A 23,986-nucleotide genomic window follows, 5' to 3' on the forward strand; every position below is an offset into this window, starting at 1 on the left:
CTCACAATTCGAAACTCCCGCCATAAAACGGGCGAATCCAAAAGAAGCTGCGAGTTAACGCAAACTCGCAGGTGGTACCTTATTTGGCTCTGGCCTGTACATTTGTCACGCCTCAAAATTTACATACAGACCAGCCCACTGGTGCTCTGAGCCCAGGAACGTGAATGGAGGGAGAAGATGAGACAAACACTAGTTTAGCTGCCTGCTCGTTTACATCCACAGGAATGTAGGAAGGAAGGATTCGAAGTTCGAGGGGCATGGATAATGTTTTTCTACCAGAAGATCCCTGCAAAGTTCGACACTCCGTTATTAATTTGCAAAACATTTCACCGAAGGCAGTTTTCAAAACCTTGGACAGTTTAAAGATGGATTTGCTAAGCTGCTGTTACTGAAACGAGGGGCTGTTCCCACCGTAAGGTCATCACAACCGCATGCTGTAAGTATTATTTTGTCGCTAAGCAGTTATGCTAACGTGTATCTAGCAAGTAGAATGTGTGATTTAGTTCATTGGCAAGGCTATTTAATTTTCCTGTGTGTCATTCGGATAAAACCTGTTTTGTCATGTTAACCTACATTTTACTATGCATGTTTGTCGAGATCTCTGACAGGTTATGTTCTCAGCAAGATAGCTAACTGAAGCGGAGTAACACGATAGTTTGGTTGCTAAGTTGTAATATAACCCTATACGTTTTTGAAATCAGAAGTGGAAACAACTTCACGTTATCAATTCAAATGATATCTAGTCGATATGTTGAAAACTGTGTTGTCTAAATACAATGGATTTATTTGCACGTTCTTATTTTAGAATATTGCAAGAATGACAACATGACAAACGCAGCATGCCAAACAGATGCTCCAAGTGTGGCATCTTGTGGGGCTTAGAATATTAGCAAATGCTTTTGCTGTGAGTTAACAGCTTGTTGTGTGCATGCAAAAGTGACTTTCACTTGTGTTACAACATTTCTGTTGTTTGGTTTAGGTTTTTATCTTGCAGCCATGCACTTCAATGAGAATGCTGAGTCCCCACAACAGAAGACAGCCAAGGAGAAACTATGTACAGACTTGCCAAACAATTTGTAAGTTTAATAAAATATACTTTTTTATTACAAACAAATCAAAATGTGCAACAGTATAGGCACTAAAAATAACTTGGTGTCAATCATCAGTACTGTAAACAAAGCACAATGTTCAGGGCCATATAATTTGTTTATTGTACAGTATACAGCCTACAATGCACTGTATTACAGTATCCAATATAAGTCCTCTTTCTTGTCCTCTTCGAGATCATCAAAGACCCTCTTCCTGATTGGGATGCCGTCCAGCGGATTCCTGTGCCCCAAGACTGGTGTGCTCAGCATGACAGACCTTCTATGGAGGATGCTGTTGCTGAACATGAGTCACGGTTCAGTCGACAAGGGGTCTGAATCCAACGTACTGTCCTGAAGTATCCGGACGCTCCCTCCATATACGTAGCACCACACACGAGGGGATCATGACACGGACGCTTCTTCTAAGGAAACCCCAGCACCTGCTCACAAAAGACCTGTAGGCCAAGTCACTTCATTGCCTGCAGCGAGAACAGGGTGGAAAAGCAAATTTTTTACTATACATACATTAGAGTATCACTGGACGATTGTTGAAAAAAAAAATAAAGTTTGTCATTTTGTGGTGTTGATCAAACTGTGTTTTTGCAATATGCTGAACCAATAATGAATGTGTATTGGTTAAACATATTTTATTTATATACTGTAACTGCTAACACTTGTATCAAATTGTCCTCACCTTTCCATCCCTCTGATTCTCAAACGGCCATGGTCAGCTCTGTAAATATTCATTGCATTTTGCAAAGAATAAATATAGAGGCACAACGGATCGAGGCCATGATGGTCATTCAGGTCAGCTCCTCAGGAACCTGAGCCATTCTCATAACCTGTAAAAACAAACATAATTTCCCTGCTGTTATTTCGTAATTTTGAATGAGCAGGAAGCACAAAGTAGCTTAAGTAAATGTCTCCAGTTTTAGTTACCAGAGTTGTAAGATCACATATTAGGCTACTACATGGAAAGAAGGTAATAATCTCAATCAGATGTCAATAGGATAGTTACAAGATTACATTAGACCTACTGACTGTACCTACTGTATTTTAAACAGTGATATTTATAGGATTTTTGATTATTGTACTCTACTCCATGGTATGTAAATGGGGATAAATAAAAGTGTTTTTGAATTGACACAAACGAGAGTAGGCCTAGTAATATTTTTGTTGACCTCGTTTCACTTCAGCCATAGGCTGCAAACTGCACAGAGCTCCTGCCCAGCTAACTGGACGTCCTGTTGTAAGATCGCATATTACCACTACAATAATGTATGTAACTCCTAATCAGATTACCTATTCAGCAGGAGAATATACTTACTGACTAAAACGAGTAGCAGCTACTTTCCTTGCAAGCAGCACTCCTTTCACTACAGCATAGCCTGAACTGCCCACGACTGGCTACGAACTTTTCAGCTAGCTTCTAACTGGACATCTTGACAAAAATTGCACAAGGGTACAAGTTGTAAAACATTTGTTTGTGTGCAAATAAATAACTTCTGTTGCTTACAATGCTAAAAATTAACCTAATGTTTAGCTTAGTCTACGACACTAACGTGCACTAGTATTACAGCTAGCTAACTGGGCTACGTGTGGCAAAAAGTAAATGACAAAACTTACCACTCTGAAGTAGTCATTTCCAATCTATGGGCGACTGGTTGCTCCTCTATTTCAGATTCTTCCTCTGATTCAGGGTCAAATATGCTGTTCAACACCTATGTCTCCATAGTATTTCCACCTTGGCTGTTTCAGTGAGTGCTGTCGGCCATGTTTGCGTCTTTGCTCGGGAGCTTCGCTTGTTGTAAACCAACCAATCAGCACGCAGTTCATCTAAATATTCATGAGCATACCATACAAGGAAGAAAACCTCTCGTTTCATTCTAGGGCTTTCAACCAGGCTGGCATTAGGGCACATAGAACAGCACATATGCCATTTTCAGCCCAACCAATGTTACACACCCTATTCAGAGACCTTAAGGACCAGCACAAAATACCCTATATCATCATTCTATCACCCCTTTAAGGGCTTTATAAAAAAGAGTACATATCTGAAAATGTGCACTGTTAATGGTATCCACCTAATGATGGTTGTATGGTTGTTATCCAAGAAAAAAAAATTACTCATATAGGAATATAGGTGATATAGGAGAAATGGGCTGAGTGGTCGAACTTTATTGGCCTATATCTCTGAAATGGAACAACGTATCCAAATTCTTTTGATAACTTTTGTGAGGCTTTGTCTAAACATTGTCTGTGAGAATTTTGGTGAAGATTTGATAATTTTTGAAGCCTGTGAAACTTTTTATGATGTTTGGCTTTTCTCTGAAATTGTGGCAAAAGTAAACATTTTTAGAGCATAAGACCAGGGTGAAAAAGATGCATCTGAATGTAGAGATTAATATGATGAAAGAATTTTGAGTCTAGGTGAATCTGGTAAGGAGAAATAAGCGTTTTTGACAAGAGCGCCACCTTTGGGTGCAGTACCCCAAATTTGGGTTATGGGTAGTGGGGGGTACTGGTAACAATACTTGAAAATGTCAAGTTTCTAGGACTTACGGTTTATAGGAATATAGGTGATCTAGGAAAAAAGGCCTAAGTGGTCTAACTTTATTGGCCTATATCTCTGAAATGGAACAAAATATCAAAATTCTGAGCGATAACTTTTGTGAGGCTTGGTCTAAACATTGTCTGTGAGAATTTTGGTGAAGATTCGATTATTTTTGAAGAGTGTGAAACTTTTTATAATGTTTGGCTTTTCCATGAAATTGTGGAAAAAGTAAACATTTGTAGACCATAAGACCAGGGCCAAAAAGATGCATCTGAGTTTAGAGATTAATATTCTGAAAGAATTTTGAGTCTAGGTGAATCTGGTAAGGAGAAATAAGCATAATTAACTTTTTTTTTCAATAGCGCCACCTTTGGGTGCAGTACCCCAAATTTTGGGTTATGGGTAGAGGGGGGTACTGGTAACCATACCTGAAAATTTCAAGAGTTTTGGAGTTACGGTTTAGGCTGCAGTATGATTTTTACAGAATTTTGGCCAAAAAATGAACGGTACAGAAACAATAGGGTTCCTGCAGCTACGCTGCTCGGACCCCTAAATAAGTGTGCTGCTTTGCAAGCACACTTAATAATAAATATAACCGCAAGCGGTGATTTACGGGGTCCGAGCAAAACGAACATGATGGCATAGCTTTTTAGTTTTACATATGCTTTGATTGTTTGGGCACAATTGTTCAAAAGAAACGTGATCGGATTTCGGTTATCGGATTTCAGTTACCGGATTTCAGCTATCGGATTGGATCAAATCTTGAAAATGGGTTGTTCAAAGGGAAACAAGGATACTGAAATTGGATTAGATCACATAATCTATTCTTGGTTTTGATCTGGATAAAACCTTCACTTTGTGTCGTTCAAAACTTTTGAGTTGGATTGGAATAAATTTGATGCATAAAATTAGGATTACCCTGTGCTGTAACATTATAGTGTGCTAACCTCCACAACCCAACAGTATTCTAACAATACTTGATTCTACAGGACTATTTATTTGTTGTGGATAAGATGAAGGGTTTGATAATGGAAGGCAGTGTTTCCCACAGAATTGAATTGTATTTGTGGTGGTGGGTTCTGTGTCGGAGTCAATAAGATAAACAGCGTATAATTATACAGTTATACTTGCCTTGCACTACAAGTCCATATTGACAAGTAGCTGTAATGCTGTAATGTTATAGTGTGCTAACCTCCACAACCCAACAGCATTCTATTCTAGTATGCTAACCTCCACAACCCAACAGTATTTTAACACTAATGCTTCAGGTGGGATTTGAACACTCAACATAAGGATGACCAGTACAAGGCATTATCCCACTAAGCCACTGTCAATCCTACATCTTTACCAGTCACATTCACATGGTGAAAATGTGTATTGGTAAACACACAAGAAAAACTCCAAGTATACATTTGACAATAAAATGAAGGGCTTTCCTGAAAGAGAACACCTGAAAACGTTTGGAAATTCTGGGACAATTAGACATTTGTAGAGAAGAACAGTAATGGATGAAATATAAATATGATAGACTTAATGATGAAGGAAAAATAGTAAACAAAGAAGTTCCCCTATATGTCTTCGAGTGTGTCGGCATTCTGATTCTTGGCAACTAATGAGTGTGAATGTTGATTGCCTGATGTCATTCAGGTGCTGTTCAATGGTGTGACTCTTCAATAACCAATAGCATGTGCATCTTGAACCTAAAGCTCTAGCAGGATTCGAACTCTCAACCTAACAAACACCAGCACTAGGCATTATCCCTCTGAGCCACTAACAATCCGACATATTAGGCAGTCACATTCACATGGTGAAAATGTGTGTTGGTAAACACACAAGAAAAACTCCAAGTATACATTTGACAATAAAATGAAGGGCTTTCCTGAAAGAGTACACCTGAAAACTTTTGGATATTCTGGGGCAATTAGACATTTATAGAGAAGAACAGTAATGGATGAAATATAAATATGATAGACTTAATGATGAAGGAAAAATAGTAAACAAAGAAGTTCCCCTATATGTCATAGAGTGTGTCGGCATTCTGATTCTTGGCAACTAATGAGTGTGAATGTTAATTGCCTGATGTCATTCAGGTGCTGTTCAATAGTGTGAATCTTCAATAACCAATAGCATGTGCATCTTGAGCCTAAAGCTCTAGCAGGATTCGAACTCTCAACCTAACAAACACCAGCACTAGGCATTATCCCACTCAGCCACTGACAATCATATACATTGAGCAGTCACATTCAAATGGTGAAAATGTGTGTTGGCAAACACACAACATCAAGAAAATTCCTAGCATACATTTGACAATAGAATTAAGGGCTTTATAAAAAAGAGTACATATCTGAAAATGTGCACTGTTAATGGTATCCACCTAATGATGGTTGTTATCCAAGAAAAAACAATTACTCATATAGGAATATAGGTGATATAGGAGAAATGGGCTGAGTGGTCGAACTTTATTGGCCTATATCTCTGAAATGGAACAACGTATCCAAATTCTTTTGATAACTTTTGTGAGGCTTTGTCTAAACATTGTCTGTGAGAATTTTGGTGAAGATTTGATAATTTTTGAAGCCTGTGAAACTTTTTATGATGTTTGGCTTTTCTCTGAAATTGTGGCAAAAGTAAACATTTTTAGAGCATAAGACCAGGGTGAAAAAGATGCATCTGAATGTAGAGATTAATATGATGAAAGAATTTTGAGTCTAGGTGAATCTGGTAAGGAGAAATAAGCGTTTTTGACAAGAGCGCCACCTTTGGATGCAGTACCCCAAATTTGGGTTATGGGTAGTGGGGGGTACTGGTAACAATACTTGAAAATGTCAAGTTTCTAGGACTTACGGTTTATAGGAATATAGGTGATCTAGGAAAAAAGGCCTAAGTGGTCTAACTTTATTGGCCTATATCTCTGAAATGGAACAAAATATCAAAATTCTGAGCGATAACTTTTGTGAGGCTTGGTCTAAACATTGTCTGTGAGAATTTTGGTGAAGATTCGATTATTTTTTAAGAGTGTGAAACTTTTTATAATGTTTGGCTTTTCCATGAAATTGTGGAAAAAGTAAACATTTGTAGACCATAAGACCAGGGCCAAAAAGATGCATCTGAGTTTAGAGATTAATATTCTGAAAGAATTTTGAGTCTAGGTGAATCTGGTAAGGAGAAATAAGCATAATTAACTTTTTTTTTCAATAGCGCCACCTTTGGGTGCAGTACCCCAAATTTTGGGTTATGGGTAGAGGGGGGTACTGGTAACCATACCTGAAAATTTCAAGAGTTTTGGAGTTACGGTTTAGGCTGCAGTATGACTTTTACAGAATTTTGACCAAAAAATGAACGGTACAGAAACAATAGGGTTCCTGCAGCTACGCTGCTCGGACCCCTAATAATAAGAAAACTTAAGAAGAACAATAAGTGTGCTGCTTTGCAAGCACACTTAACTATACATATTCTAAAAGCATATGCCCTGTACATGAAATATAGCATTAATCAACTTATGTCCCATCTTCCTCCATACCATGCATAATACATACTCCTCTATTCTGATAGGCGAATCAAATGGACAGCTGATACATTTTGGCCTGCACTATTAAGGGAAACAAATTAAACATCATTAAACTATATATTTTCTAAAAGCATATAACCTCTAGAAGTGATGTGACACCAATTAGGACATGTCCCATCTTCCTCCATGCAATGCACAATACATTGCCATCTATTCTGTATAGGCGAATCTAGTGTAAAGCGGACACATTTTAACATATACTGTCTAGGGAAAGCAAATTAAACACTCTAAACTATACATTTTCTGAAAGCATAAACCCTCCAGAGGAGATATAACACCATTTAAGATATTTCCCCATCTTCCTCCATGCCATGCACATACATTGCCCTATATTCTGTATAGGTGAATCTAGTGTAAAGCGGATACATTTTAGCCTATACTGTCTATGAAAAACAGATTAAATACCCTAAACTATATATTTTCTGAAAGCATATTACTTGTAGATGAGATATAAAACCAGTTAAGACATGTCTCATCTTCCTCCATGCCATGCACAACACATTGCCCTCTATTCTGCAAAGACGAATCTAGTGTACAGTGGATACATTTTGGCCTGTACAGTCAAGGGAAAACAAATTAAACACCCTAAACTATATATTTTCCGAAAGCATATACCCTCTAGAAGAGATATTACACAATTTCAGACATTTCCCATCTTCCTCCATGCCATGCACAATACATTGCCCTCTATTCTGTAAAGCTGAATCTAGTGTAAAGTGGATACATTTTGGCCTATAATGTCCAGGGAAAACATATTAACCACCCTAAACTATATATTTTCTAAAAGCATATGCCCTCTAGATGAGATATAATACCAGTTAAGTATTATCTTCCTCCATGCCTTGGACATGGTACATATTCCTGTATTGCATTTACTCTTTGCAATTATTAAAACACATAGATTTTAATATATCACTGAAAAAGGTAGAGCATTCCAAAATGTCCAATGTTAACATTTAAAATCATATTATTGTTTAATTTGACCATCATTTGTCCTCAGATTCACCCCTGTGGGCTGAAAAGTAATTGAGATATAAGGCTATATTTGTCTAATAGGCATGGTCACTAGCAAATAGCTTAGGGGTTTGTCCAGTCCACATTGGGTGTGGTTTTGTTTTCAAAAGTCCGGCATAAAGGTGGATCTTATGTTTCTTAATTAGTCATGGGTGTGTTTTGGGCGTAACATCCTTTAAACCAATGAGAGTGACATCTGTCATTCCCTTTAACAGCAAGCAGTGCGACTTCAAAAAGCGCATCGATATTTTGATAGTCAGTGGTGCATTTGAAGGAATCTGCTTGCATGCGAGACCGTATGGAACAGGTATTCCACTAAAATATGCTTTACTAAAACCTAGCAGAGTATAGCCTACAAAAATCTGCACTTGTGTATTATTTGAACTCATTGTCAGAGTGAAACTAACTTCTCTGTGGTGTCATAGTCAACGACAAAACAGTTATACACAGTTAAATACTTTCACTATTGACTGACAATATGTTACCATTGACAAAATAGCCTGAAAAAGGCAAAACTTACCCCAATAGTGTTTAAATAAATAAGAAACCTAAGGACATTTATCCTGCAGAGGAGTTGCTTACATCTCGTGACAGTGCGTCTTCAGATGTGCTCTGTATGTGCCTCTCGCCTATTCACTTTTAACCGTCATTATCAATTTGCAAATGATGGTGAATAATTACTCATTGTGAGACGTATTTCCTGATATCTTTATTATAATTATGTTCCCCATTGTAATCGTGTAATTTGTAATGTTTTGCATGGATGTGCGCTGGTGCACGTTCCTGTGGACGAGAAAAGCAGGGTGTAATTGTGCACTCGCCCATCACTGTTGATAATGCACTCTTAAAGGGACACCAGGCAATGTTTCCGTGTTAATTACTCATCTTCGTAAGTCGGTATATGGTTAATTGACTCATTACAGAGCGAATGAAGACTCTCTCGCCTGCCCCTACTGCCTGTAGGAAAAATATCCCGCTTGCAAGTTCAATATATCGTACCCGCCGACCAAAGCAGGATCAGTTTACATCCTGCATCCACAGCACAGAGGCAGGCTAACGAAACGCAATTGTTGCAAACGTGTGTATAATGGCAGAGCCGGCGAAGAAGCAGCGAAAACCCTTGACGGAAGATGCAAACAAAAAGGAAAAGAGCTTCAGACCGAGCGTGGGGGAGTTTCGTAGAGAAAAATCATCAGGCTTTTATGACATATAAACAACTCGCCATGGATTTCTGACCAGGTATTTCTTGGTCAGTGGCGTAATGCGTTTTAGGTAGTGTAAGATAGCGATTTTTAGATAATGCGCTAGACCCCTCCTTAGGTCATTAATTGCCACACCCCTTGGTGCGTTGCTCAATAAAAGAGACGGGCATGACAAAAAACTTAATAGAAATACGTGTACAATAGTGTACAATATTCTAAAGTAGAATAGTGTTGCATCGTGATGATTATACGCTTTGCGCTGTGCTGTTGACTGTCATGATGGGGCCCATATTCTAACCTCTTGGCAGCCATTTTGGTGGCCATCTTGAAAATGACCCCTTTCTCAAAGTCAGATTTTACTAGATTTTTAGTATGTTATTTAACATGTCTAACAGTACCAGAATCCATAAAAAAACTTTTTGTATCATTTTTTTTATGTTGAACCCTATATTGACCCGCCTAAAGTTACTCAACTTAAATGTTACTCAAATCATCTTCCTGAATGCCCATAAGTGTGGGCAAAATTCTAAGTAAGCACTAGTAAGATTCAATGGTTTGCACTTTTATGTCATCACATAACCAAAAGTATTGGTTTTTTATCAAAAGTATTTGTCAATATTTTAAACTACAAAAATACATACCTATAAAGTATTTTGATACAAAAATAAAAGCCATTTTATTCAACCCAGACAAATACAAATTACGAATATACAATATATTTTGTATTTGAAATATGGAATACATGTACCATAAATACTGCTCATCCCTGAGGTCATCACTTGTTCTGAGATATCATGTTTGGTTCAGGAGATATAATGAAGAATATAGGCGTAATTCAGTTATAGTGGAACATTTAATGGTTGCCACGGCGACCCTTAGGGTTTTTTGATAATGGTTTTATATCTGAAAATGTTCAGGGCTCCAAACTGACGTGTTGCCAGGAAACCGACCGTATGGACCACAGAGCGGTAGCACAAAACCAATACGTCTAACAAGGCGAAAACGCAGAAAGGCTAGATTCAGCGCTAGCTATCAAGGTAATCTCTCTGATCTAGAAAATATGATTAGACAAATTAGGAAAGAAACTGACCAGGAATTGAATCGTAATGTTAAACCAATTACCTTGCAACCTACTCTTGAATTAAGATCACCTGAAAGCGTGGAAGTGAATGAATGTGTTGAAGCAGATGTTGAACAATGTGCAGGATTATTAAACCAGATCACCCTGACCTCAGAAATAGTTGATGATTATTGAATGTGAATGAAAGAATGGAAAATAAACCATAACTGCAAACAATGACCTCATAATAAATAATAAAGTGCGATGAATGAAATGTATCATTACAAGTATTTTAGTAGCATGACTTTGTAAAGTCTAGGGAGTTATGTATGTAAAAGAATTGTATGTCTCAAAACTGTGAAATGAGTAAAGTGCCTTAAACTGTTTAAATGAATGTATTCAGATTGCATTGTGTGAAGGTTAATGCCATAAGTGTTTGTAACCTGTAAGAATGTAACCGATCTCTTGATGACTGTAAAGTGTATGTTGCTAAATGTAATGTGTCACATGGATATAATAGCCATTGAATGTAAACTGTTTGTGTAACCTCTGGAAACTATCTGTAAACCTGAATGTGATGTATCGTCTCCGAAATGTAACCCGGAGAAGGATGTGAATGCGTGTCATCTTAAATTGTTGGTTAAGATCAGTGACTTCTAGAATGTATTAGCTATTGTGAGAATATTCCCAGCTATGTTCTCAGCTAACGTGAGAATATTCCCAGCTATATTCCCAGCTAACGTGAGAATATTCCCAGCCCTCGTGGGAACTTCTAGAAGTTTCTAAACTGTCGTGGGAAAATAGGATTGATTTGTCTCAGGAATGTGTGGGGGAGGTCAAGTCTACCTAGTATAAATAAGGGCTGAACTAGACAATCGGGGCTGCTTCTTCTTTTTTCTTCTACTGCTACGTGCTTTTTGCTGTTACGCTTGATTGTTAGGAATCGTTGTCCGTACTTCGTTGAGAAACCAAGTGTTGGAACTTTGTGCCAGGCTGAAGCCGCGGATCGGAACTCCGCACCACCTGTTGCCGGGATCGCACTGTTACTCCGACAGTAAAGAGACTGCCGAACGACTATCAGCGGATTTTTTCCTTTTTTTATACCTTTTCCTCCATTTGTGGATTTACTATTGTATTCTCTTCTCCATCTGTGGATTACTATTTTTATTGTACTCTCTTTTGTGGATTTACTCTTTTTATATTCTCTACAACATTGTAACCTGCAAGTGGATATTACGCCGCATTTTGTTATCATCTCCAAAGTGCTGAAAAGTAAAGAACTCTTTTAACCTTGGCATCTAATTCTTCAAGCAGTATTTTTTGTCCTTTCTTGGTTTTTCTACGAATTCCAGCAGGAGGGTAAGATAACTGGTTTCTTCTGTGGTTATTCATCTGCTCTTTCTAAGACTTGGGTTAGTTGGACTTAGGTGCTGCTGGACGGTAACTAAATCTCCATCCTTATAAAACCTGAGCAAGAAGTAGCCTATAACCTGTGTCTCTAGATAAACTCTAGGGTCAAACATCTTCGCACGTTAGCCAACTGTTCGAGACCTAGGCATAGTCGCTCCTTATTTCATAAACATCTCAATAAATCCACCACGGAAGCCTGATCAACTTCCAAGGGGGATATTTAAAAATAGGAGCTTTAGGTTATCTGCGCCGCAGAGGGAAGTCGTGCGACTGCACTCGACAGTAGGTCCCTGCTATCTACAATAACCTCCAGGGAGGTATCGTAGGTTTTAACTGCTTAGGCCTGGGGTTACGTCTGAGAAACGGCTGACGTTGACTAGGTTCTGGGGGTTCTTTTCTTAGCCAACACCGCGCTCTCCCAATTATTCTCGTTTCTTTGTGGGTGCGTAATCCAGGGAACTCATAGAAAATAACAAATGGTCGCACTCCAAAAAGTCTTTTCTTGCTTTTAATTCATTTTAGCACAGGGGTTAATTGACAAACGTTTCGGCCTGATGGCCTTCGTCAGTGTGTTACATCCCTATGGCTACTTCCTAGTTTTAAATAGACAATTTTATTCAATTAGTAGCACCTGTCCTCATTAGCTCCGTGAATTCAACAGGCGCTCCTACACATCAGGCCTCACCGGCCGTTCATCAGTCGGAGCGCTTGGTGTCTCCAAAATGCAACACAATAATTTACATTTTAACAACGCATCACCACATATCGTATAGTCAGACAATGATAAATACATAAGACAATAACATGTCAGTGACACTCAGAATGACACAATCACAGAAATGACGACAGATCAAAGTCTTCATTCATTCCCTCTGGTGACATAGAACGTAGGCGATACATCCAGAAAGACTCCCTCTGAAGGAGCTTTTTGTCTGTATCTCCTCCTCTTCGAGGTCTTTGTACGTGCTCTATACCAGTGCATTTCAGATCTTCTAAAGTGTGATTTTTTTCTATGAAGTGTCTTGCTACAGGTGAAGTTATATCATTCCTACGGATGGCTGATTTATGTTCACTCAGTCTTGTTCTTAATTGTCGCGATGTTTTCCCAACATATAATAAATGGCAAGGGCATTGCAAAAGATAAATTACGTTTCTCGTAGAACAATTTATTAATGAATCTATTTTGTACAATTCTCCCGTGTGAAAGCAGCTGAACGTATTGGTTTTTAGCATGTGTGGACAAGCAGCACAATTTCTGCAAGGGAAGCACCCCTTGATGAAGGAGGGCTTCCCTGTGCGAATGACGTCCGACCTTACCAATAGATTATTTAAGTTACTCGACCTTTTATGAGTGAAGAGAGGTGGTGCAGCAAATGTGTTATTCAAAGAGGTGTCTGTTGTTAGAATATGCCAATGTGTATTCACAATTGATTTGATAGGTCTTGATAATTTGTTGTATGTGAGTGCGAGTGTGAGTTCACTGAAATAGTGGTGTGAGATCCTCAATCACTGCTCAATGAACCTCATGCTCTTAGTTGTAGAGCAGGCAACCAAAGATCTACATACTACAAAAAGCTCCATCCAAGACTGCATGAAAGAAATTGAGGAAAGCCACAGCAAGAAAGACCTTGAAGGGATGCAGAAGAAACTAAAAGAACAAGTGGACACCTTTCGGGATGAGCTATTGAAATTCAAACTCCGACAATTTCGTCGTGACACGATGGATTACAAAGACAACAACATCTACAGATGGCTATCCAACAGACCAGCAAGACCTCCGCGTGATCCACGCCACCATGGCCGGCGACACACAGCTTCCATCTCTTCAATGGCATCCTCCTCCTCTTCTGCGGTATCTTTTTTGGAATCCGAACGATCCATGAGAAGCAAATCAAGGACCAAAAGACCCGGTCGCGACCCACCAGGAGGGGCTCAAGGGGGCAGCGGAAGAGGCAAGTGATTTCCAACCATATTCAGTGCATTGAAGCTAATAAAGAGAATGATCAGCTAGTGTTTAACCTATCGGAAAAAACACTCACTATTGAACAAGAAGACGTCCTTAAGAAGGGTTTATCATTTGTTCCATCTCCAAAGATCAACCCATTCTTAGTTAAGATTGAACTGTTTAAATTTCTAAGAAACATCAAGCTGAAAGGCTTTTTTGGCTCTGCTCCACAAAATCCAATAACACAAGCACCAAGATTTAAACCCAAGAGTACATTCACACCCCAGATACAAAACCCATCAGTGAACACGTTCTGCCGTCTGGTTGAACACGACATTGACTGTTTGCTCAAAGAAAAGAAGACATTTGAAAGGGAACAAAAGAACAATCTGACTATCTCTCAAAGGGACGCCTTGAAGAACCTGCAAAAAGACGCAACTATCATCATCCAAAAAGCAGACAAAGGCGGCGGGATAGTCATTCAAGACACCGCAACATATGTACAAAAAATAAAGAACATGTTAAGTGATGTCACTTGCTACAAGAAACTGACTCTGAACCCTGTATGCTCATACAAAGATAGAATTGATCGCATGATAAATCAAGGGCTAGCCATGAAATGGTTAACAGAAAAAGAATCTAAGTTTCTGACCAACAATAATCCAGTCACACCATTATTGTATGCGTTACCTAAAATACACAAATCCGTGACGAACCCTCCATACCGTCCTATTGTGTCAGGGATTAATTCCCTCACCGAGAAAGTGTCAGAATTTGTTGATTACCACTTACAACCTCTTGTTAGGAAGTTACCATCTTATTTGAAGGACACAACTGACCTTTTGAACAGATTACAACTAATACAAAATGTGGATGAACATGATTGGTTTGTGACATTGGATGTGTCTTCCCTATACACTTCTATCCCTCACAAAGATGGTCTAGAAGCTTTAAATCACTACTTACTTGAAACCCCAATAGACATACCTACGAACTTTATCACGGATTTAACAGAGTTTATCCTCACCCACAATTACTTTCTATTTGAGAACGACTATTATCTACAACTGCAGGGTACAGCCATGGGCACCCCATTGGCACCAAGCTATGCTAACCTGTTCATGGGGAAATTTGAACTGGATTTTGTGTACAACAACAATCCTTTTAAACATCTTATAAAACTTTGGGTAAGATACATTGACGACTGTTTTTTGATTTGGAAAGGTAATGAGACCGAGCTATTGGAGTTCACAAATTTTTTGAACTCAAGACTAGAGACTATCACATTTTCATCAGAGAGGGATTTGGAGTCAATACATTTTTTAGATGTTTTAATATTGAAACAACACAATCAGATATCCACCACAGTTTTTCGTAAAGAGACCGATAAAAACACGTTGTTGAGTGCAGACAGCCACCATCCAGTGCCACTGAAACGAGGGTTGCCGCTTAGCCAATTATACCGGTGTTCCAGTTTAGATGGTGAGCAGTTTAACTGGTGATATTTGCATAAAATCAGTGAATATTCAACAAGACCCTGCCTAGGCTACTTCTTAATCTGCTCTGCCTCCGATAGTGCAGGTTTATATTAGGCTACATTTTCACGAAGTGTTTGCAAGTGAGACAATATAACGGATATCGCTGAAAACATCACCAGTGTATGTCTAATACATGTCCGTTTAAGCATTATCCACAAATATGACACATATGGAAAAAATAAAACTAGCGATCTAGCAGGGATTCGAACCACGCATGGACAAGAAAGTTGATTGGATTAGCTTCTACATCGTCTATACCACTACACTACCAGCCGCTGAAATCAATGCCAGATTTCTATGTATATATTGAACTGTTAGTCAAAGTTAACACAGGTTAACATAAGTGAGAAATATACGCCCATGTTAACTGGTGCCATCACAATTTAACATGGGCATATGCAAGCCTCAAAACAACAAAATAGGTTCATCTTTGCCTCACATACCAAAACCTGAACTGATGTACAACAAACTGGCATGTCCCACTAACACTTTATTCCGTTTTGGGGGTTAATAATATGAAATACGTCAGTCATGGGCAAAAATGATCATAACTTAGTGTCATGTCTCGGTGAAGTTATGCAGTGAGCCGTCTAATGATTTGAAGTGAACACATGAAACTTATTTTCTCCGAGTTAAATATTATTTAATTTGTTGGTCCTAATTTGACGACACAAAATGGTTATCATGGTAGCTTACAAAACTTTGATGAGAGAGTTTGATGACAGATGTTGCTGTTTCAGATTCCCACATAGCCTAAATTAGAAAATAGTTTAGCCTACTTACTGCTCGTTCAGCAGCCTGTTGCAAAACATTCACTTAGCCTAGATGTTTGCTATAATGAATATCTTGATCGATTGACAAATAAGCTGTCACAAGACAACATAGACCTACATTCATTTAATAGGAACACTATGCTATTGCATAGATACAAAATAACCAGTGGTGTAATTGGTTAGCAGGGTGGACTATTGCTGCTAGCTTGCTATTTTAGTGAGCAGTTCGAGGCACAAAAAATGAGCAACGTCTGATGGGGTCATTTGTTACTGTTTGTGATGCAAAATTACTGAGGCAAAATGAATCTGCATTATTCAAGGCATGCATTCGCTGTGTTTGCTCATGTTATAGGCTATCACTAGTTAACATAGACATCAGGATAGCTAAGTTAGTAGACTAGTCTAATAGACTAAGTGTTGCTCTCTGTGGTGTAGTGCATAGTCCTTACTGCTTAGAACATTTTGCCTCAGTGAGACTCATGTTCGAAACCCAACAAAACCTTCGCTGATTTACTTTGACACATTTCCTGTTTGCACAACATTTTGTGTGGATGCTTAAGCAGACATGCATTATACATAGCGATTCCCGCATGTTTTCGGCAAGATCTTGCTTCATATTCTGTCATGCACTGTAGGCTTGTGAAAATGTGAATCTCCAGCACTGGAAGGGCGGAGGCAGAGCAAAGCGTTGTTAACAAGTAGGCAGGGTCTTGTTGAATATTCACAGATTTTATGCAAATATCACAAGTTAACCTGCTCACCATCTAAACTGGAACACCGGGTCCGACGTATCTGCGATACTGACAAGGAATTTGAAAAACAGTCAGTAACTTTGCTTAACCGATTTCGATCACGGGGGTACCCTGAAGAATGGTTGACCCCAGCTTATGAGAAAGTAAGATCATCGCAAAGATCAGAACTACTATCGAAGAAAGGAAAAAAACAGACACGTCCTTTTTCAGTGAACTACGCACTCATATACAACAAATTATCAAGACCTATCAAATCAATTGTGAATACACATTGGCATATTCTAACAACAGACACCTCTTTGAATAACACATTTGCTGCACCACCTCTCTTCACTCATAAAAGGTCGAGTAACTTAAATAATCTATTGGTAAGGTCGGACGTCATTCGCACAGGGAAGCCCTCCTTCATCAAGGGGTGCTTCCCTTGCAGAAATTGTGCTGCTTGTCCACACACACTGTAATCCCACATTTTGTTTGAACCTATAAAAAGTTGTACATTGCACACAAATCTCAGAATATCCCACATATTACACGCCAATTTTGAGTGAGGAGAATGGTTTTCATGAATTTGTAGAATCAAATGGGATCTTTCAGTTGTATCAACATTCTGAGCAACAGGTGGCCCAGGAAACGACAGTTGAGCCTGGAGGCACTGGCAGGCTTCGCAACAAAGGAATCAACTGTAAACAAGCTAACTGTCCATGCTATCAACGAAAGTTGTACAACAAGCTGAATTAGTGGGCTTCTTTTTAAACGGAGCCGTGTGTTTCCTTTGCTTGCTATAAAGGCATGGCTTTACAGTGGCAACCGGGGGATACACGGGATAACGGCCTTCTAGGTGTGTCCAGTTATAAGGTATTAACAGAGAATGTCTAATAAGGGGAGAACTGCCACTCTCGGAAAACTTCCGGTTTCTGAACTGGTTGCAGTTTCTTCTGTGGTTCCACATGAGGGCGCTCGTCCACGAGTGCAGAATGCATGGAGGTCTATGGAGCTGTACATCTCGGGATATAATTTTTTTCTTTCAAGTAATTTGAATATTGTATTCGAAAGGGGAGGCAAAGAAAATACACTTGGTGGAGTATTATATTTTTTAAAGTCACTTAATTGTTCTAAAAAGCCTTTCAAACGTGTCAATGACGTCACTCATTAGCACAATGCTAGCGTGTTATGGGCAACAACGACCCAAACTGTAAGAAATCAAAAGGACATAAGTATTCGTTCATTCAACTTTTGACCTATAACCCATGTTGAAGTTATACAAACTACAATCAAATCTGAGATTTGTCAACGACAATCAGGTGAAAGAGACAAATTTAGCCGTCTAGCTCCATTGACTCCCATTCATTCTGCACTCATGGCGATCGCCCCCAGTGGAAATCTGGTGGAACTGCAAACAAAATTCGGTACAATGGGACTTAATACGGGGTGGCAAGGCTCTCCGTAGACGGGCTCTGGTATTAATGGACTCGGGTGGAGGCAACTCCGTTGCGCGTCGGGGAGTTCTTTGCCCCTTGCCTACCTTGGTGGCCGTTATCCCTTACATAACGTTCCGTCTTTCTGAAAACATGCTAAATTATGCAGCAACATTAAAATAATGGAAATGCAAGTATCGCGCATTTAATTGCGAGAAGAGAGGACAAATATTAAAGCATTAAGTTACAGGCTGAAGCATGGTAGCTGTACTAGTACGGTAGTGTTTGTGCACTTTAAGTTGGCACGCTTAGGACTCACATGTCCCGGTTTCATTTGCCAGGTCGGTCACAGCAATCTGCCCTTCACGTTGTCTTTTAAAAGAAAGGAGGTTGTGGACAAGCCTCCTGTGAGCCAGATGATACAGCGTTGGCCAGCACTCTTTGTTAAAATTCAGGTAAGGTTTGATTGTCTCTGTTAATGTCTCTAAAATTCTAATATAATGCAGCCATGTGAAGTTAACATAATGTTACTGTAGCCTTTGATGTCACCCACCCACACACACACACCCTCACATACACACAGGTATGCCCTCCGCCCCCCCTCACACACAGGTAGGCTACATCCCCCCCCATCATTTCATCACCCCAATTCCTTTTATGAGTACATGACAAACAAAAAACAGAGTAGATGGGACAGCCCTGTAATATGAAGTGTCAAGCGAACTACATAAATGATTGTTCACAGTGTCTTGATAAACATGATTTATTTCTGTCTCTGTTTCAGGTCTCCCAGGAAATTCAGCAGAGTGGTAGGGAAAAACGGAAACAGGAATTATATGAGTCTCTGGATCGTCTTTGCCCTAAACTTGTTGAAATCATCAGGTCAAAGAGAGGTCTAAAGGGACAACTTCTGGATGGTCTGTTGCGCCAAACAAAGGTTTGTAAGATGAAGTGATACTACTGATGTTGGTGTATGGATGTCTTGAATGATAGCTGTCTGTAATGTCACTGTCTCTTATGTTACTGTGTTAATGTCTCTAATGTCTCTGCTTTCACTGCAATCCAGACATCGGACACTGCTGACATCAGATGCCTTGTCCTGAGGGCTTCCAATACTCTTTGATGACAACTCAGCTGATTTCTTCAATACTTGCTTTGTAAGTAGTATCACTGAAGTATAATTCTTTAGTAGTTAGATATAGGCTATAACTAAGGCCAATAATGCCATGAAGAGTGAGTTAATTTGCTGTAAGACATTTGTGGTTCATCCTAATGGGACACGAAATTACAATTTATATTATAATAAACATAAACATAAATATGTTACTGTGTGCTCTGATTTTGAGCGTGAGTGTGGGAGACGGGGATAGAGCAGTTGTATTGTGTACCTAGCTGTTTGCAGGCTGGTATTGTGGGGATGCTAAAAAGGAAAGTTTTAACGCTGACAAATCAGCTGTAAAGTGTGAATATGAGTGAGTTTGTCTGAGTGAATGTGAGTGAGTGTGTCTGAGTGTTTGCAGGGTTGGATATTGTGGTGGATAATGTTTATAATAATATCTCAGTGTTTGTGTGTGTGCACGTATCCAGTGTTTGATAGTGGTACTTTTTGACTGCCTTGTCAATGCCCATGTTCATTTTTTGCATAAAGGTGCATTTTGATTATCATTACTTATCATAGTATACTCTGAGCTGTAATATAATTCCTTTGTGGATGTGTGTGGGGTCTGGCCCATTTTGCCTTTTACCATTTTGGGTATCAGCTGACACTTATAAATATAGTGTGTTCTTGAAATTGTATTGATGGTGTATTCTACATCTGTGTGTGTATGTAGAGTTTCTATAGAGCCTGTATTTCTATTCTCTGTGATTTTGATCAGGTGTATTTTGAAATTGTTGAGTTGAGTAACAATTGAATAAACACTCAAGTGTTCTGAATAAAGACTGTTTCTTTTACTTTCATATCTTAAGCCCCTTAAAACACATTTAACTATAAGAAATGTCTAATGAACTTTTAATTAAATTAAAAATACATTTTATGCTCACTTAATTAAAAGTTTAAGTTAAAATAGTAAATATTTATAAGTTACATAAACATACATTGAAGGTATTCTTTCATCGCAAGTTTACGTTGTTGTAACATGCAAAACTAGTTCATTGTAGGCTACTAAAATTCATCATGCATTACTATTTGGCACATGTCAGTACACTTGACGTAAATTTGTTCGTTTATTGAACAATACATAACATAAAATATTTAGGGCAACGTGTTACCTCAAAAATGTTATGTTTATTGAACGAATTAGGGTTTACAGTGCATGCTAAAAACCAATACGTTCAGCTGCTTTCACACGGGAGAATTGTACAAAATAGATTCATTAATAAATTGTTCTACGAGAAACGTAATTTATCTTTTGCAATGCCCTTGCCATTTACTATATGTTGGGAAAACATCGCGACAATTAAGAACAAGACTGAGTGAACATAAATCAGCCATCCGTAGGAATGATATAACTTCACCTGTAGCAAGACACTTCATAGAAAAAAATCACACTTTAGAAGATCTGAAATGCACTGGTATAGAGCACGGACAAAGACCTCGAAGAGGAGGAGATACAGACAAAAAGCTCCTTCAGAGGGAATGAATGAAATCGCCTACGTTCTATGTCACCAGAGGGAATGAATGAAGACTTTGATCTGTCGTCATTTCTGTGATTGTGTCATTCTGAGTGTCACTGACATGTTATTGTCTTATGTATTTATCATTGTCTGACTATACGATATGTGGTGATGCGTTGTTAAAATGTAAATTATTGTGTTGCATTTTGGAGACACCAAGCGCTCCGACTGATGAACGGCCGGTGAGGCCTGATGTGTAGGAGCGCCTGTTGAATTCACGGAGCTAATGAGGACAGGTGCTACTAATTGAATAAACTTGTCTATTTAAAACTAGGAAGTAGCCATAGGGATGTAACACACTGACGAAGGCCATCAGGCCGAAACGTTTGTCAATTAACCCCTGTGCTAAAATGAATTAAAAGCAAGAAAATACTTTTTGGAGTGCGACCATTTGTTATTTTCTATAGGTTCTGGGGGTTACCTGCAGGGGGCAACACAAAACTGTACAAGTTCACCAAGTTTCATGCTTATATGAAAGAATTTGACCTAATTTTCACATATCCCCTGTACTATGAAAGTTCAATAAAACTGCCAAAGGTGCAGCTTTTCGCCATTGACCTATGCAGAAATAATTCCAATTTTGACAATGTTCCACCACTTGGATTTTTATGGACTTTTGGTATGTGATATGGGACGGTTTCATGAACTGAATACAACAAAAATCATTTCTGTTGCAATTAGTTTTGGGTTGGGTGATTTTTTTTCTTATAGATTGCCTGGACTATCAGACGAAGAATATAAATAGCCAACATGGAACGCAAGATTACGTCCACAGCCACATGGTTCAGTGGTTAACACACTTGCATTCGGCCGGAGCGGCCGGTGTTCGACTCCCTGCCGGTGCTTAAAAAGTTCAGACTAGTATATGCCTTCAGTTACAGATGTTTTGTTATTTCAGTTTCATAGTACATTATCCTTTGGAATATGCTGGAGAGGAACATGCTACAATGGTTTTAAAATGTAGGCTATACTTATGGCCCAGGGTTTTTTTTGGGATACATGAATGAAGCAGGTTAGACTAATCAGGTTCAACATGGGAAAAATAAACAACAAATTTTTTGTATGTCAACATAATTTTTTATTTAGGAATAACAGTTGTTCTGCCGTCTTGCCATTTAATCTGTTTCTTGTTTTTGAATAAACCTCCCCAGCCTTGGAAAAAAATCTTTCACAAGGCACACTTGTTGCTGGCATGCACAAATATTTTTTTGCCATCACACTTAGGTTTGGATAAACCACTCTCCTCTGCTGCCAGTATTTCAAAGGGTCACTAGACTATATCTATCTAATCGCTCACTGTCGGTCTCTAGCCTGTCAATTAATCTATATCACTAACCTACCAATCATGCACTATCAATCGCTATATGTCGCTATATCTCTCAAAATCTCTCTCCTCACAAAAAACCCACAAAGATAGGATGTGTTTGAATGACTTTTAAGCATTCTGGGACTTAGTAATTTAGATCAAACAGGTGTTTACTCGGGTAATTGGCTCGCGCGGTAGGCCACCTGTCCAAACCAAATTGAAACACCACGAAGCCTCACTTAGCCATGGTCACGTGACATGGGCGTTTTGAACCACACTTCGAAACACTTTTCGAAATAGTAGGGTAGGAAGGTGGGGTTCACCTGCACTCGAAAGGTATATTTTTTTAACCTAGTTTTTTGTAATCCTTAAGGTGTCTAGAAAAGTAATTTTGATGTATCATCTTTTGTGTCCGTGCTTGATTTTCGGCTGTAAAAAATAAAAACTTTACATCTACATAGAATCTGAACAATACATCCTACAGACACAATCCACCCCAATTTCTTTTCGTCTTTCCATGAGGAATTGATAGATATGAGGATTGTCATGATTAGATGATGTATGGTGGTATTAAAACTCAAATAAACACCAAAAAATGTAAAAAATCGGTGACATTGGATCACTGGAACTCCTCCCCTATGGACCCTATTGATATATGTTTTCTAACTTTTGTATTTTTACAGTCTTTAAGATGTCTAATAAGCAAATGTTGATGATCCCTACTTGAAATATTGTCACATGTTTGTCCAAATGAACATCTCCCATAGTAAGGAGTTACTATTCAAACCATTATATTGGTATTATATGTATTGAAACAAAACAGAAAACCACTCATATAGTCAAATATGTGTGTATATAGGGTATAACAAATCCCCATTAGAATAAACTGAAATAGAAAAGAGTGATTCTAATCAAAGGTCAAAAGGTCAAGGGCAATGATGTCTATACATAATACGACAGGTCTTCATAATCAATCTCTTGCTCCTTGTCTTCTTCACCATCTCCATCCATCTCCTCGACTGTTTCCTCTAGAAAGTCAGTGAGTGAAGTGGGGAGGATAGGTCCAGAAGACCACACTGGTTCCAGGGTACCCTCTTCAGTCTTTTCCCAGCCTTGACCAGGATCATGGGGCTTGGGACACCAGAATATCGGTGTGGCTGCTCTCTTGTAGATGGCCAGACGGTGGTTGACACGGTTGATCTGTGGAACCAAGTTGTCTCTGCAGTGCGGGAGCTGGGAGAGATCCACCTTGGATCTGGTGGTAAGCGTCTCATCCTCTCCAATAATTTTTTTTCAGCATGATGCTGCGCACGTTGTTTAGATTTTTCATGGGCCTGGCCATACATTACACAATCTAAATGCCTCGATGTCCTCCACCACATCTGGCTCCTCAGACCACTGATCACCAAGTTTTCTGAGGACATAAATAATTACAGTATTACAAAGTCACAATGTATCAATATCTATGTTCAGCATTAATTGCCATTACATGCTACAGAATATCTGACTAAAACTATTTCATTGAAGGCTGCATGGTACTTTGGATTACTCTGTAGCTTTTTCAGAGGCTCAACGTTCCCTTTGCCTCTAAAGGCACTTGTAACGTCTTCCCCTGTGAAGACGTACAGGCCGAGTATTGTTGTGCAGTAGTCTGCCCCCTAACATTCTGCCAGTTCGCTGACATT

General features: G+C 38.9%; 2 long non-coding RNA genes across 2 annotated transcripts; one reads left to right on the plus strand and one right to left on the minus strand.

Annotated features, from left to right (window-relative positions):
* The first annotated feature begins 248 nt into the window (after positions 1-248).
* Positions 249-1,374, plus strand: LOC143142065 (uncharacterized). Its single transcript, XR_012990877.1, has 3 exons — positions 249-436; positions 980-1,076; positions 1,284-1,374. It is a non-coding gene; the product is annotated as an uncharacterized LOC143142065 (long non-coding RNA).
* A 99-nt stretch (positions 1,375-1,473) lies between these two features.
* LOC143142066 (uncharacterized) lies at positions 1,474-2,883 on the minus strand. Its single transcript, XR_012990878.1, has 3 exons — positions 2,715-2,883; positions 1,783-1,930; positions 1,474-1,567 (listed from the first exon to the last, which is right to left on the minus strand). It is a non-coding gene; the product is annotated as an uncharacterized LOC143142066 (long non-coding RNA).
* Positions 2,884-23,986: the final 21,103 nt, after the last annotated feature.

This window comes from Alosa pseudoharengus, unplaced genomic scaffold (assembly GCF_046254945.1).
Source record: "Alosa pseudoharengus isolate Yale_2024_CS ecotype anadromous, Long Island Sound unplaced genomic scaffold, YU_APseudo_1.1 YU_APseudo_1.1_scf_24, whole genome shotgun sequence".
In the NCBI taxonomy this organism is placed as follows: Eukaryota; Metazoa; Chordata; class Actinopteri; order Clupeiformes; family Clupeidae; genus Alosa; species Alosa pseudoharengus.